Below are 17,566 nucleotides of genomic sequence, written 5' to 3'. Positions count from 1 at the left end.
AGACCCTGGCTCCATCCACTTGACTCCTGCCCATTGTAAGCGTTTATAAGATTTCCTCCCCTTTCCAACCCCCAAGTCTTCCCTTCTCCCAAATTTGTCATTGGCATGTAAAAAAGTTAACTGCATAGTGATGTGACCATGTTTGTTGTTTCTATTTATTATTAATAAACCTGGTAGTCGACTAATTTGGCATTCTCAGAAGCCGTAGCAGCTCCTCATGAGTGGTCATTCTGATGACATCTGGTCATTGCTTCTGGAGGTGAAAAAAACACCACCTTTTGAGGTCACAGAGTGTTTTCAGAAATAGAAGAAATGGTTTGGTGCACAGTGTTGTATTGGGCCTTTTTCAGACTGCTTATGAACCAGACTGGAGTGCAATCCTGTTTAATTGATGGGACTGTTGCCTGTTAGCATTATTCACAAGCGGCACAGTCTTTCAGCAGGGAGCATTCAGAGCACACACTTTTGTGTGTACATAAAAATAAGTGGTTTCCTTCATATACTAGAAAATGGAGCAGCAATTTTGGCTATTATTTTGCAAATAAATTTGCTGGGAAGATGAATACGAACCAATTACAAGTATGCCATTCTTAAGTTGTTTCTTGTTTGAAGGCTTTGCCAGATCCGTAATTGCTCAGAAACTAATCAGTTATAAAAATTGTCTTTGTACAAATTTAACTGCTAAGCTGATTTCCTGATTATTGTCTTTTCATGTTTTCATAAAGCTTTCAGATTAACTAATTCAAAGATGAATGTAGTTTTACAAGCACTGTGGATGCATCCTCATAAACAATTGTTAATCATTACAATGATTGTATATCATCATAACGTATGACCTCAGTCATGTCTATTTTGTTGAAATACATTATTACATTACTCAATAATTAATGCTACTTTGCACTGTGTTTTAAGGAATTACTCTTTTTACTTCCTTGTTGTTTGTATAAGGCAAATAAAATACTTGACTTAAGGATGTGCCATAGTACCTTCCACCTAGCATTTTTGATTCTTAGAAGCAGATGGTAGAAAGTTATTGTTTGTCATTCATTAGCTGTGTGGAAAATGGGATTTGGAGCAAAATGCTCTCCCTGTATCAGTGTCAGTACCTATGGAGCGTTCTATGCAGTACATTGAACTGCTTGTTTTTGGGATAGAACACCTCTGCAGGGCTGTTTGTGCATTTTTCTCAGGTCTTGAATGAGTTCTGCATTCAACTCCAATTTGATCGTCAGGCTACAAACTGATTCTTTATCTTTGGCAGCATAACTGCAAACATCAGATAGTTTTGGATTTAAAAGGAATATTGAGAACTTGCATATATGGATGTATGTGCAGGTGTGCTTATTGCCTTTTGCTTTTGGTCTTGGTAGACAGGCTATTGGCAGGCTGTTTCTGACCGTATGACCTTGAGAAATCCTCTTAAGATATCTCCCCTCAACTACTTAAATTTTTAATAGAGATACTGATACCTATGTGCCTTACATTATGTATAAGTTGTATCTCTATTTTCAAAGTATTTTAAGGCTTCTGCATGAATGAGTTTAATTGGAAAGAAAAACAACTAGCCTCTTTATCTACTATCCTGATTGAAATCCTCTGGATTTCAGATAAAGCTGAAATATAATGGAATAATGCAGAAATGAAAGCACAGAGCAGATCCGCATTTTAAACCACAGTGTAAGATTCTTGTTGTGTTGCCGCATTTGTGTAAGCTTACAGGTTGCAGATGTATGTTGCATGTGTGCCTTTTGCTTATAGAATCAGTGGAGATTTCTGAAAACTTACAGTGGAAAGCATTTGCTGTTTGCAGAAAAACTTAATTTTTAAACTGCTTTATATGTTGACAATTCATTTGTTTACAGATAAATAAAAACCCAGTAACTGAGATGGATCTTATTTTGATATAAATTCCAGATGTCTCATTCAAAACAGTATATAGCTGTCAGTATTCTCAGTCTATTCAGTATAGCGAGCTCCCCTAAACAGAGCACTAACGTACAGTGCTACTGGGTGAATGCTGGTGTGGGGTACAAACCAATTGTTGCCATTTTTTGTTGCTGTCGTAGTGTCTGCTGCACTTCTGAAAGTAGACCTTGTTTTTCAGTGCTTGAAAAGTCCCGCAGGATACTAATGTAGGTCTACTATTTTAGAAAACACTTCTTTTTTTTTTCTTTTTTTTTTTTTTAAATTTAGAATAGAATATGTACTGAGCTTAATCTAGGGGGCATTTGCTGAATTAGGCCCTCAGTGTGTGCTGCAGTGACACAACCTGCGTAATACTTGGGTTCACTAAACAGTTTCACTACTCATGAATCTTAATTCTGAACAGTATTTTAATCTTTACAGCTTTGTAAAATTACTTGTGAGATTTGAGAATGTGCTTCAAGCCACAGTGGATCTGAATCATAGAGTGAAATGACAAAGATTTGTTCATGCTTCTTGACCCACATTGTTTTGCGTGCTTATCATAATAAAATAATTCCCATTATATCTCATGCATTATCTTATAACAGTGATGGAAGAAGAATGTGGTGAGGAAACCTCTCCAGAAAGCTGTAAATATTTTTAGTCTAAGCACTCTTGCTTATCTTTGCAACTGAAGATACTAGTCTGGAGGAGGCAGAGGGTTTGGAGAAGTGAAGGGGAATGAAAATGAATCATAGAATCATAGAATTACTCAGGTTGGAAAAGACTTTAAAGATCATCAAGTCCAACCACAGCCTAACCATACTACCCTAACAACCCTCTGCTAAACCACATCTTCAAGCACCACATCCAAATGGCTCTTAAACACATTCACTGACTGTGACTCAACCACGTTCCTGGAGAGCCTATTCCAGTATTTAACTACCCTTTCTGTTAAGAAGTGTTTCCTGATATCCAACCTAAGCTTACGTGGTGCAACTTGAGGCCATTTCCCCTCGTCCTTTCACTTGTAACCAGTGAGAAGAGTCTTGCCCTACTTTCACTGTAGGCACCTTTCAGATACTGGAAGGGAGTGATAAGGTCTCCCCTCAGCCTCCCCTTCCCCAGATTAAACAGCCCCAGCTCCCTCAGCCTCTCCTCGTAGGGCTGATTTTCCAGGCCCTTCACAAGCCTTGATGCCCTTCTCTGGACCTGCTCCAGTACCTCCATGTACTTTTTGTACTGGGTTGCCCAAGACTGAACACAGTACTCAAGGTGGGGCCTCACCAATGCCGAGTACAGGGGCAAGATGACTTCCCTGGTCCTGCTCACCACACCATTCCTTATACAAGCCAGGATGCCATTGACCTTGGCCACCTGGGCACACTGCTGGATCATATTCAGGTGACTGTCCATTAGTACATCAAGGTCCCTTTCCCCCAGGCAGCTTTCCAGCCACACCTCCCTGGTTGCCTGGGGTTGTTGTAACCAAAATGCAGGACTAAACACTTGACCCTATTGAAACTCATGCCATTAACCTTGGACCAACAATTGAGTCTATCCAGATCCCTCTGCAGTGTCTTTCTCCCCTCTGGCAGATCAACACTCTCTCCCAGCTTGGTGTTATCTGCGAACTTACTGGGGGTGCACTCAAACCCACATCAAGATAATCAATGAAGTTGTTAAACAGAAATGAGTAATTACAGAAACCCTGGAACTCATAAGCAGTGTGTTTTTTCCCCTTCTATCACTTCTTTTCCTGCAGCATGTGTTATTTCAGAAGTTGTGAGTGGAAACATGAGATAAGCATTCTTTCTCCCTGTTAGTTCTGTTTCGTTGTTCTCTTCCTTAACGTGGTTCTTTTGGCAGTTTGGCAATATGAATACTGATTTCACCACAGGTTGCTGTTTCATCTCAGACATTGCTGTACTGTATTTCTGCAATGTAAATTTAAATTAGAATTAGCTATTTGTCATATGGGTTCATTGTTCATGTCAAGATGTTCGCGTACCTAGGTCTCCAGACTACACATAATTACTGTTGTTTTATGGAATGTAACTTTCACCTGCATAATTTCATTTCTGGGGATGGGACTTCCATTATCAGTTCTGTCGTAGATTAACCAGGGCTGAAACTTTATTGAAGCATTTAAGAGACTCGTTCTTCAATCCATTTAGGAAGTTAAAAGATTTGTTATTATGTTCATAAATGGAAACTGAATCTTTAGAAAGCTAAGTGAGAGGATGTATGTGCAGTGCTAGTGGTAATGAGTGTCTGGAAGTGATGATGGCAGACAGTCTTCCAGGGCAACATCCCCTTGGACCTTCTCAGAATCCAGGTCTATGGGGGAATTTTTTTGGCATGTCTTGAGTTAGGCTTCTGGATATCCATGGTTCATCAGGACGTACTCCCTGTATGTCTGTGCTGTGGCCTCCTTGTCCTTTGCTAAGCATCTGCTTCTAGTTCCTGTGAAGAGCTGGTTGCAGAGCTTGATCAACCTTCATCTGGCTTTTAGTCAGGAGGTCATTTGAAACTTCTTGACACTATGCATTTTTGATGCTTTTTGCATAGAGACATCAGAGCCTAAACCCAGAAGTCTGGCATTGAAAATTCTCAAAGTCTTGTATGAATAATGGTATTCAAATAACTCAATAAGCCTTAGCATGGAAACATTACAGAAATAGCATTAAGAACATAGAAAGGAAAGCTTTTTAATTAATCAAAGTGCTTTCTGAATTGGCAGATAATTTTTCCCTGGAGACCTCTAAAATATGCATAAAATGCTAGTGTACACAGAATTAAATCTTATAGCAAATCAGCAAGTTTTCTCTTTACACTCAGTGCAGCACAAAACAGAGGTCCTGGAGGAGTCAGCTTGCTGCCAAAATAATTTTCCAACACTTTCTTCTTTTCTTCTGATTTGTTGGCTCACCAGCTTATGAGTATAATTTGTTGTATGTTTTTGTGCTGTGAAAAAAGAACAAAAGATTGGAAGCATTGTGACAGGGTTTCTCAAGGTGCAAGAACAATTCTCAATATTCCAGTATAGGTTAGAAATTTTGCTCTCTGGCTGAAAACGCATCTGCCTCCCTTAACTACTGTGATAAAAGCTTTCCACTGATGCATTACCCTCAGGAGTAACTAGGGAATCTGCTTGGGACCTGCATTTCTTGCTGGAGTCCCAGCTGTGCAGCTTACAGATTTATCATGTGCTCTGCGTGAGAAATGCCTCAAAACTGCTCTTCACATAAGGCAAGCTGAGCTGAATTGGGCCTCTAATCAAAAAAAGCAAAGGCTTATCCACCATATCTGCTGTAAGATAACCTATAAAAGATAAGGCATAAAGAAATACAGGTAAAGAACTGAAAAAGTGAAAATAAAGTCTGTATCTCCCTTGCCCTAATGACTGTTCTCTGGCAGAGCTTCAGGTCATGCAACATATGATGTTGCATATGTTGTATAACATCTGTGAAATAAAATGTTTATAACCCCGTGACCTTCCATACTCTGAAAAGATCAGTATCTCAGTAGTTTCAAGGCAACTTGTAATGCCAGGTGAAGGATTCAGAAAGCAAATGAGCAAATGGTACTCCACAGCATATGGCTTTCCTAGTCATTCCTCAACTAGTCATTCAGAAATGCAGTGGTATTGAACAGGCACCTATTCTGTTTGTTGTTTCTTTCTTAGGAGTACATTTATAAAGTTCTAAAAGGGTTAATGGGATATAATACAAATTAGTGATTTGAGTGACAATAATATTGTAACAGCATTTGTCCTGGGCTACTAACATTGTTGAGGAACCCAGGCAGAATGCCATACTGCAGGTTGAATCCACCTGCAGGATTATACTTTGTGCTGTGTAGACATTTCCTTGCAGATTAAGCTATCACATGGCTAGTTTAACATACGAGGAGCACAGGAGATTCAGACTACCACAAGAAAAAAGCAGGGTTAACATGCTGGCAGAGATCATAATACATACTGAATATATCTCATGCTCTGTTTTGACTGTCCTTTTACAAAAATGACTCTGGTTGCAAGCAGCCTTCTGTTCATTTAGTAGTTTATGCAACAATCCATGGTGCTTGAGTATCTGCACCTTTAAAGCATTATTAAATGTCTAAAAGCTGTTTACAAGTTAAGTCTCTCCATTCTGCCCACTTTCAACCTACAGGACAGCTAACTTGGAAACAATAAAATTGGTACATAATCAGATATTCCCTGCTGGTCTCACTTGAATGGGTTGGAGTAATTTTTTGGTTTGGTGGGTTATTTTGTCATATGTAAGGAGTCCATATATACAAGGCTATGTAATCAATGTCAAAATATGCTGATTTAGGATTACTGTCGCTTTTTTTTTTTTTAAACAGTTGTAATTATGTAAAAAATTATGAAAATATTTTGTTCATGAGGAATCTTTCAGGAATGGATCTCCAACCAAATGTTTTGCATTTGTCTGTGGACAGTATTCTTTGCATGTAATAAATGTTTATAAGAGCTTTATTAAATGTTTTTAGAAGGGATTTATTGCTGTAACAAACTGGTTCATGCTCATCAGCAGAGCTCTTTTTATTATCTGCTACGCTTAGGTGTGAATACATTATATGCAAACTGTAGCATTGATGGGTGGGAAATACTCGAATTTGTTTAAAAGAGTATTTATTGTGGAACTTTATGATAAGGTTGCATCCATGGGATTATTGGAGGAAAATTGTTTTTCAGTGATCATTGTTGAGATAGAAAACTGTGGGGAAGTTCAGAAAATATTTGCTGAGTGCTTTAAACTGAGCACAAAATCAAATGATAGTTCTGGAAGATGAATATGCTTGGCAGGAGTTAGGATGCTTTCATGTGATCAGCAGTCTTAGAGATAATGATCGGTATTACGCAGAAAGGTGTACAGCCTTTGAAAACAACAGGAAAAACAGTTTATTTCCCCTACCCGACCCCATAGAGTTGAGAAGAGGAAAAAGCGATACTTATTCTGTTTTCTTACCATGAAAGTTATGACATTTTGAAAGTAAATGAAAGTGAAATGAGTATCAGCATTTTTTCTGTGCACATTTTTATTTGTTTAGCAAATCTATGCATCTTTCTGGAAATGCCTATCTTTTCTGTTTTGAAGAGTTATTTTGCTGCTGTGATTTGTTCCAGAAGATGCATATGTAAGCAACGGGTCCTTTGGAAATATCTTGCTGAAAAAATAATTGGAATAATATATAGAATCAAAAAAGTGTGTCTTACCATTAACAGGCCATTCTATTTCCCTTTAGAAAATCTAAAGTATTAAATTCTAATATGTTATTAGGAGAACTCTGAGATAATCCACCTAAACTAAAGTTCTCCAAGACTACAGTCCATTTAAATTCATTTAGTATGAATTTATTGAAAGCAGGTGTAAACGCAAGAATTTGTAACTATTTTTTACCATCCTGTTTTTTAAGATAACTTCCAGACTAAAGAATTTTAAAGTATTAAAGTTAAATTTTATACTTCTGCTTCTTTCAAGGGATATTCTCTGTCTGGACGTTGTTACATTTGTTTCTACACTGCCTTCAGCGATGACACAGCTGTGTGTGTCATTGTGCGTATCCCATTCTGAATTGGAAACATACCTCCCTACTAATAATGCACCTACTATGAGTTACATCCTTAATGATGAGATGTTTGCTTTTCAGAAAACTAGAAGACTAGAAAATAATAGAAAGCTTGCAACAGGAAGTTTGTGGGCTGGATTGTCCTCATTGTTGCTTGATTGAAAATGGTGCTCTTTACTGATGAAATCATCTGCATGACCCTCCACAAAATTAACATCCCTTTGATTGAAGATTTATGTCTATGTCAACCATGCAATTCAAAACAGTTTAAACTTTTTTTGTTGCAGGTCTTGAGCATACCATTAAGAATTAATGTCTTGCTGTTCATATTTTTTCTGAAGATAAGTGTGAACAATCATTGAGATTCAGCAGATCCAATCCTGTAAGTCCCAACAATTTATTAAAATTAAGAGCAAGCTATTCAAATGTACCTTGGTGGTTTAAAAAAACCCAAAAACCTGCTAGAATCAGAAGTATAATCAGATACATAATGCTGCGATGTAAATTTCTCCATTTTTGCTGCTTATAAGTACACTGACTAAACATCGTTATTAAAGAAATGCACAACGTATCCATTGTATTTGGCCATCAACAAAGTTTGATTCACTGTAACAGTTAAAGAGGAAACTTTTGTACCACGTGTTTGTATCATAAAATGTTCTCCTATAATTACTGTATTATGAAAGGCAGATATTTATTTTGTTACAGTCAAACAAGCGTTCATAGCGATGTCGCTTTTTGATCCTTCGATATCGGCTCTTCCTATCATTGTGAAGCAGAATTCACCAAGCGTTGGATTGTTCACCCACTAATAGGGAACGTGAGCTGGGTTTAGACCGTCATGAGACAGGTTAGTTTTACCCTACTCATAATGTGTCGTTGTGCTAGTAATAGTGTATATATACTAGCACATCTGAAATTATCAGGGTAACATAGTCAGTCAAAAAATGCCTTCAAGTTATTTTGCCTTCAAGTCTGTTTCCAGGATCCATAATGTATACTTTTATTCTCAGTAAATTCAAATTCAAAGTGAATCTTTGTCATTCATTTAATAATCTATAAGTTAATTGAGTATTAGATGATTAAGTAATACATTTATTTGTTTGTTTGTTTGTTTGTTTGTTTATTTTATGGTGGCAAAGCTGAGAAAGTTAGGAGGATTGGAGTCCCGGTGTACAATCACTACATAAACTCATTAAAACTATTCAGCCCTTACACTAGAATCCTTAGTCCTTTGCTGTTTTATGCATATGCTTAATATTAGATTAACCTTATCCTTTGCCCAGATTTGGTTTTCACCAGGACCTTAGAAATGCTTGTGTCTGCAGTTTTAGACATTTGTTTGGAATGAGAGGTCACCAGCTCTTTTGCAGATACGAGAGCAGTCTGAAAGCTCATGCTTCTACATGAATACCGAGCCATATTCTCTTGCCTATCTATCACTTCATTCCTCAGAGCAAAGAAAGAGAACCCTGCAGCATAACAGTTCGCTTCTGCTGAATACTGATAAGAGGAAATATTCTTTACCCTTTTAAGGACTTACAGCTATAATGAGCCTTATGAAAGCCATAATAGAAACCATTGTCTCAATCTGACTTAAAGCAAAATAATTTAATGTTGCATACTGAGTACATGTGATTGTAATGAGGAATTCTGCTTATGTAAAGATATGTGTATATGAGTATTCACTTTTCCTAACCTGTTTTTGAGTGTCTGAATTTAGAAATGATGATAACGATTTCTTTATTTTTATTTACTTGCTGCCAGTAGATAAAATAGCACGGAGAGGATGTTAAGATTGCATAAATTAGAGCACATAAGCTCATGAGGCAATAGATGGAAGTTACTATGGAAACTTCTATTCAAAGTATTTGTTACTGTTATTATTCCATGCTTATTCTTGCATTAAGCAATGAGCAATAAAACAATTGTTTGAAACATTATGTAACAAATCTAGAAATGTCTTCAAAACTGGAAATTTATTAAATACTAATAATAGCAATATGTAATTACAATAAATAAAACATCAGCATCACTTCTGTTACAGACTATTGGCCAAAAAATTTACTCCAGATCTGTGATCAGTCATTTATTATTTTGGTTACAAAGATAGGACAACACAAGCTTAGCTCAGATGAAAATATCAATGAAGATGAATACTGAATGTCAAGAAAGTATTGATTGCAAATTTTCTTTTGTGTGGTTAAGATTATAAGAATATTAAATGCTTCATGAAAGACAAGAATTATTATTTTTAAGAAATCATACAATGGCTTGGGTTGGAAGGGACCTCAAAACCCCCCCTGTACTGGGCAAGGTTGCCAACCACTCAGACTGCCAAGGAACTCATCCAGCCTGGACTTGAATGTCTCCAGGGATGGGGGCATCCACAGCCTCTCTGGGCAGCCCCTTCCAGTGCCTCACTACCTTCAGAGTGAAAGCACTGGATATAGTACTTCCAATGGGGCCTCACAAAGGAAGAGTAGAGTGGGACAGTCACCTTACTCACCCTGCTGGCCACTCCTCTTGATGCCAACCAGGATATCGTTGGTGTTCCAAACTGCAAGGGCACACTGCTGGCTCGTATCCAGCTTTTCATCCAGCAAAACCACAAAGTCCTTTTCAGCAGGGCTACTTTCAAGGAGATCATCTCACAGTCTGCACTCATATCTAGGAGTGCAAAGCCTTGTGCTTGGCCTTATTGAACCTCAGTAGGTTCTCATGCATCCACTTTTCAAGCCTGTCCAGGTCCCTCTGGATGGCATCCCTTCCTTCTGTTATATTGAATGCACCACTCAGCTTAGTGTCACCTGCAAACTTACTGTGGGTGCACTCAGTCTCACAGTCTTTGTTGACAGAGATGCTCAAGAGCTTGGATCCTTTGGCTTCTCTGAATTGGGATTAGTAAGATTTTGAACCATAGATGAGAAGTGAGATACTTCTCTTCAGCAGCTATTTGTTTTTGGAGCTCTTGATTGTGTATTGCTTTTTGTGTAACTTAGATCAGTTACTGAAGGCCATCACAGTCTCCTTTGAGTGAGGCGTGAGTGCTGGAACCCGGACTCATTGAGCAGTATGTTTGCTGAAACTGGTGTTGTTTAGATAGAATACTCAGACTAATCATCATGGGAAAGAGATGCAAGTTACCATCTTCTATCAGAAGACAAGATATGTGAGGAGCAGCTGAGGTCCCTTGGTTTGTTCAGTCCAGAGCGGAAGAGGCTGAGGGGCGACCTCATGGCAGACTTCAGCTCTTCACAGGGAGTGGAGGGTAGTGTATCTCTGCTCTCTTGTGATAGTGCCTTGACCCAAGGAAGTGGAATGGCATGGAATGCAGCAGGGTGGGATGAGTCTGGGTGTTAGGAAAAGGTTCTGCATCAGAGTGTAGCTGGTCAGTAGGACAGGCTGCCCAGGGTACCAAGCTGCCAGAGTTCAAGGAGCGTTTGGACACTGCTCACAAACATAGGGTTTGAATATTGGGTGATTCTGTGTGGAGCCAGGAGTTGGACTGAGTGGTTCTTGTGTGTCCCTTCCAACTCTAGGCATTCTGTTATCTACTTCATACAATCAGCATGATATGAATACTTCAGAAAAAGCAATGGAGAAAGTCTTGTTAGGTGCTAAAATAAAGGAATTTAGGTTCAAAATTTGCTTCTTATACCCAGTTCTGCTTTTGTCGTCTTTTATCATTTTTTGATAAAAGTTTCATTAACATCTGCATTGTGAAATCTGCTTCTGTCTGACCACATGTGCGAGTTGAGCTATTCAGTGGGTGCCTTGTTATATAGGAGATGTGTTCTCCTTTTGCTTTGCCTGGCTGTGCAGTAGGTACAGAGAAGGTATATCAGCAGAAACAAAAGAGTTTGCACATAGTCTTAGTGACCAGATTAAGTGATGTACATTTTGTCAAGCTTAGCCCTGCTAGGAAAGGGTTTTTTTGCATTCATCTGTCCCCTGGGAAACACAGCAGAAATGAAAATGATGGTGAATATTTTTAAGCATACAGAATTTTAAGTTGCTCCCCCCCGCCTCGCGCTCCCCGGCCTCTTCCCTCCCTTAGGGAAATCTGAAAATGAAAATAGCGCAGTAAGTATTTTATATTGTTTAATTAAATTATTTATTTATTTTAAAAATCAGACACTTTGTAATTGACTTTAATTAGTCTCTTTCTGCTATTAAGCGGATTCGGGATCTCTTACACACTGAAAGCATTCTTTGTTAGTCAGTTTCTTTAATTAGCTACATTTCAACAACATAGTTCTTTAAGAAACTTGACGTACAACTGTAGAGCTTACAGAAGTATTGCTGTGAGAAAATGATAAAGCTTTCTGTAGTGTGAGAATAGAGAATAGGTATTATTGCCCTAAATCCTAGTAAGAGCAACCACACAAAGTGTTTATGGTATCCCGTAATGACTGCTAAAATGAGGTGTATAAAAAGCAAACAAAAAACTTGAAAACAAAATAAAGAATCTGAGATTAAAAATGAATCAGGTGAGTTTTTCTAGCTCGCTGCATGACATTTGTTTGAAGGACACTTCTCTTAAGAACTTTTTTTCTCAAGTTACTTTTGTGTTATTTCTCTGTTGATTCATACTTGACCGAGACCTGTGGTCAAGGCAGTTGGATTACTTTGATTCTTTCCTTAACAAGAAGAAATTCTCATTCTTTTTTTGCCATGAACTGGTAAAATGTTTTCAAACAGTTTTAAAAGAAGGGGAAAAGTGAATAACAATTATGTTGGCTATATTGTCAGCAGGGCCAAACCTGAAGAAGTAATGATTATGTAGCTTTGCATGCCTATTTAAAAGAACAGTAATTGAGTCATTCTAAGACTGCTCAACTTTGAAGTTTGCCCATGTTTGGAACTGTCAATTAGTCAGCCTAATAACTGTTTGGGATTGTTTAAAAAGTCATTGTAATATTAATGCCAAATTTGGAGCAACACAAAACATTGTTGTCATCAACAATTACTATGTATTTTAATAATCAAAGCGTTAAAATGATCCAAGGTGGAACAACTTGGTCCAGTACTGTGGTAGTAAATGTATAATACTATTTTATGTCTTCTGGACTACATCTTGGGTGGTTTTGCTTAAGCTGTTTTGTTGTGGCTTTTTTATTCTTTTTTATATATAATATGTTTTGATATTTAGTGTTTGTAAAACAATTATGACTATATAATGCTCTGTTCAGAGGAACAAAGAGGTCTCCAGTGGGATTGATTCTGCTGAACAGAAGTGACAGGTGTTACTTTGCATTACAATGGGATCAGTACAACACCTCCTCCATTATTTCCCTTCATAATGCTACTGCAATTTCTATCAGCATTGTTACTGGAGTTCTTCAAGGGATGTGATTAGTAGTTATGGAGGCTATTAAAATAACTATAAATTCTGTTGATAATTTAAAAAGATTTAAACCTGAGTGCAGAGTTTATAATTGCAGGTTTTTTTTAAACTGGTGTCTCCTGTTTCTATTGTTACTTAAGTTTAGATTACTTTCCTCCTTATTTCTTCAGTTGTGAGGCTGTGCAAAAGAAAAGAAAAAAGAGCACTAAAGAGAACATATTCTTTAAGATGCCTGACTGTTTGCCAGAACCAACATGCTAATAGCAATCTACCTCCTTCTCTTCAGAGCTTTCCTCCCTTCACTGCCAACAACAGCAAAATCACTCATTTGGATAATACGGCCTTTTGAGCTACAGCCTCCTTAGCTTTATTCTAAATTCTTCCCTTCTCTTTCTTCTTAATTTTATGCACTTCTCCAATTCATCCTCCAACCATTTCATTGGAAAGGTTTTAAACCTTAATTTTCTGCAGAAAAACCTGCTCTGTGTTTATCTGTTGATCTGCTTTTAGCATCAGCTCTGATGTGCACCAGCGCAGAGACTTGTCCCTTTTCCATCTCAGTTAGGTCTCATGTAGTTTTTAATGTAACACTGGTTTATACCCTTAGTGTAGTTGAAAATGTGAGCCTGTCCATTTGAGATTCATTGCTGCATGCTCACCTTCAGAAAGAACCTCTGAAAGAGGATCTGCTTTGCAGCTCCTCTAAATAGCACCACACAATGCTGAATCAAGAAAAGAATATCTAGCAAGTGGGTTTGTAATAAACTTTCATTTTGAGCCTTCATTTCATACAGAATAAGCTCAGACTATTCAATTTTCAGATATAAGGACTGTTTCTGAAATTTATCCTTTTTTGTCTTTCACATCCTTAGCAGTTGTTTCTGTACTTCTCTCTCTTGTCATATTTATGCTATAATCAAACTGTATTATCTGCATATTGACGCTTGCTTTATTTGACAATATTTGAAATGCACATAATTCTAAATCAAAGAACACTCATGCCATAAGGAAGAAGGCTTTTGTCTTTAGCTTTCTAAGGAACTGTCTTTTCCTTCTGTACACTGCAGAATACAATATCGTCACTCCCTTAATTGTCAATTCTTTATATGTAAAATTCCTCCTGAGACCTATGGCAGCTTGCAGGACCAACGCATTTTTAGATTTATAGCACGCACTCAACAGCACTTTGCTTTAATGAGTGCAATTCATATCCCTGAACAGTAACAATTGCCCAGCCTTTGCCCATCAGTCCATCTTCCTTTTAACAGAAGCACTACTTTTCCCTGTTCATTTCAACAAAAGATGGGAATTCATTATGAAATAAATACCCTTTAGGCACTGACATAAGCATTAATGCTAATGTAAACAACAGAAACATAAATAGCAAAACCTGTCTCTTGGTTATTATATCAGAACATGAATGTTCTCTATACCATTGTCGCTGTCAAATTATTAGCCATCTGCACCAAAAAATAAATCATAATCTCTAAATATTATTAGATATTCCACAATAAACTTCCAGATAGAGAGGAAGAGTTAAGTCTCTAAAGCTCTGTACTGAGAAACATGCTTGGGAAATCCACAGATTTTAGCAGTTCTCAGTTCTCTGTTATGTTGTAAAGGGTAGACTGTACATGGGAGTAAGGACAACTGTGGGGCTGAACCATCAGCTGAAAATAAATATGGAATGAAAAGAGTTTCTGTAATTTGTTACTAGTTAACATAAATAAATCTATGAACCAATGAGAAACTCAGATTCCCAGTCCAAATCTTCAGTCTTGTTATTCACCTTCTATGAACATTACAAGGAGAGTTTTGAAAACAATAGTTTTAGCAGTATGGGATAATCTTGTTCAGTCTTGTGAAGTCTTGTCATGGGAATAAAATATGAAATGAAAATAATGAAAAAATGAAAAAAATGAAATGAAAATAATGAAATATAAAATATTTCATCTCTGACCAACATTAGTCAGCAATGAGTGCATTTAAACTGTGTATTTAATACTACTACAAAGGCTGACATGGTGGGTTTGTAGTCTTTGATTAAGGCTCAGGGAATATGTAGAAATTATGAGAAAATAATTATGGGGTTGCAGTGGTAGAATGGGGTAAAAAAATAATACCATGTCAATAAATAAGAGAATTTTAAAAACTAATATTAAGATTTTGGAATAGTTATGAGTATTGAATTGAGCTTTTAAAAAGCAAGCTGTGTCATCTTTGGCCTTAAATTTTAGCTTTTGATTTAACCTGCTTTTGACTTAACGCACTAAGTTCTTTGGAGCAAGTAAAATTTCTGAGTAAGTCCTGATGGCAAAGAATGTTTTTGTTCCCTGTATTTCTCACACTGTCATTATAAGAATTTGCTCTTATACCAGTCTCAAGTCTAGGTTTCACATATCTAGTAGCATTGCTAAGCAGAAGACTATGAACATTCAGAATAGGTTATGTATGTGTAGAAGATAAATTACATGCAACTCATCAGCCTGGATAAAAAGACAATTATTGAAGGATTTTATGAGTCTATAAATTTATAACTTTTATGGAAAAGGAGAAAAAAGACCACTCACTCTCCCAAGAAAGGAGGAACTAATTATGTGATGGAGTACTAGTTTATTATTGAGTCATATGTTGAGTGCTCATTTATCTTTTTGCATTCAGGATTTCAGCTGGTGTGTTTCTTATTTGTTTTGTGTAGTACAACCCTTTTGTGTATCATCAAACAGTTTCAGATAGAATAGAATTGAAATGATTGACTTGAGAATGAGACACAGGTATGCATGAACTGACCACATCAGAGATGTCACTTCAACTACACGCTGCTTTCCCAATGCTTCTTGATTTTATGCTGTCAAGTCAGTTCCCAAATACCACCACATTTTCCCTAGCTCTGCATAATATTCAAGGTTATTACCTAGCTGCCAAAGGTGTAGCTGACTGACAATGGAATGAAGTTAGGATAAACAATAATGTTTTATGGTTAGCACAGTGCAGAATGAAATGTCAGCTTCAATTTCTTAAGTATGTGCATTCATAAGCACTGTATCACTGTATCCATCTTGCCATTCAAAGTAGTTTTTCACCCTCAGCAAAGTAATGAAAAGAGACAAGGGAATCATATGTCTGACAGATGCAGCATTTGCCTTTTTGTGGACTTCTCCTTTGACTTAAGGATTGTGCACAGGCATGCTATTGATATCCTCTGATTTCTATTTATAAATAAGGTTTATTTTTACTATATATTGCAGCTCATAATATCGTATAGAAAGAGTATTATGGTTGCAGTCCTAAACCACACAGATCCACAAGAACAGACCTCTGTTTTTGAGTTAGAAGAATTTAAAACAGCTTCACTTATTTGGCCAGTCATTCTGTTAATAAATGAAAGCTATCCTTCAAAATATAGAACAAGCAGATTTCAATACAGAGCAGAACTGTGCTGGAATTGTACTGCTGTTTGTTGTAGGGTTCTTTTCAGTTCACGCAGTGTGAGGTTTGATTAAAAAATAAATAAAAAAGCTGCAACTCAGTTTGCTTTGCTAGAAAAAGTTCTGTTAAGAATGACCTTATTCTTTTAATGCCTCCAGCATTCAGAAAAGAGAGTTGATGCTGCATTGACACTTTCATTAAAAAGTAGTTTTATTATAAGTGTTATTATAAACTTCATTAATTTTTGAGAAAAGGATGGGTTTCTATAACAAAATAAAGATAATTCATTTAATCTATAATTTAAGAAGTCTTCTCCTTTCTTCCTCATTCCTAAATTTAATAATAACCGGATAAAATGCATTAAATAATCTATTTCACAGACATTTGTTTCCTGTGTAATGTTAGAATTCTTAATATCACCTGATGGATCAGAAGATCCTACTGCCCTTGCTGGTTCCTGGGTGAGAATGTCTTCTAAATACATAGAAATAAGTGCATCCTCAAGGAGAGAACAAACGGTTGAAGTTTAATTGTCATAACACAAAATTTCTATTATAAATAAATTGAGAAAACTTTAAACAGACGCTGGATATGATTATTCTACTGAAAAGTTTTCTATGAAGAACAGGGTACTTTTTTTTCTGTTGGTGGGATGATGTTTATTGTGAAAACAGTAAACGCTCATTGCAGTCACAAAACACTTTTAATTGAGTAGCTATGCCTAAATAGCGACTAAGAATTCCTACCATAGAATTGTCCAGAAGTGCTCATTCTTTTTTTTAGTTCACTCACACACTCACTGTTGGTGTTTTTTTTTAATAGCTTTCCTCTTGAAAACAATGACAGGTTCAGCAATCTTTGCAGTATTAGACATCAAAGCCCCACATACATATCATTTGTACATCTTTTGTAGTAGTCCTTTATTCTCAACAGTGAAATATTTGAGAAACTGTATTGCAGACTTTCATAATATGACAATTTCTCTCTTTTATTGCAGCCATGGGGAAGCAGCAGAGCTTTAAGTTATATTGGTGTTTGAGTTATCACTAAAACTAATGAATTTTGACCTCAGAGATATTGATTCATTGAAACTCATTGCTGCCTTTGTGTTGGAAAGGAGAAATGAAGCTGTTGGTTTCTTAGAGATTCATTTGGGATTCATTTAACATTTCTCATATAAGTTGACCTTGAAGATATTTTGAGGGAAAAAAAATGTGTTCTGTGGTAACAGCATAGGCTAGATTGGCCAGCAGTGTTGATAGCATCAGGTTAAAAAGTATTCTT

The sequence above is a fragment of the Coturnix japonica genome, chromosome 4, assembly GCF_054131305.1.
Source record: "Coturnix japonica strain WE chromosome 4, WE-NBRP24, whole genome shotgun sequence".
Lineage (NCBI taxonomy): Eukaryota > Metazoa > Chordata > Aves > Galliformes > Phasianidae > Coturnix > Coturnix japonica.
This window is presented reverse-complemented; position numbering follows the sequence as displayed.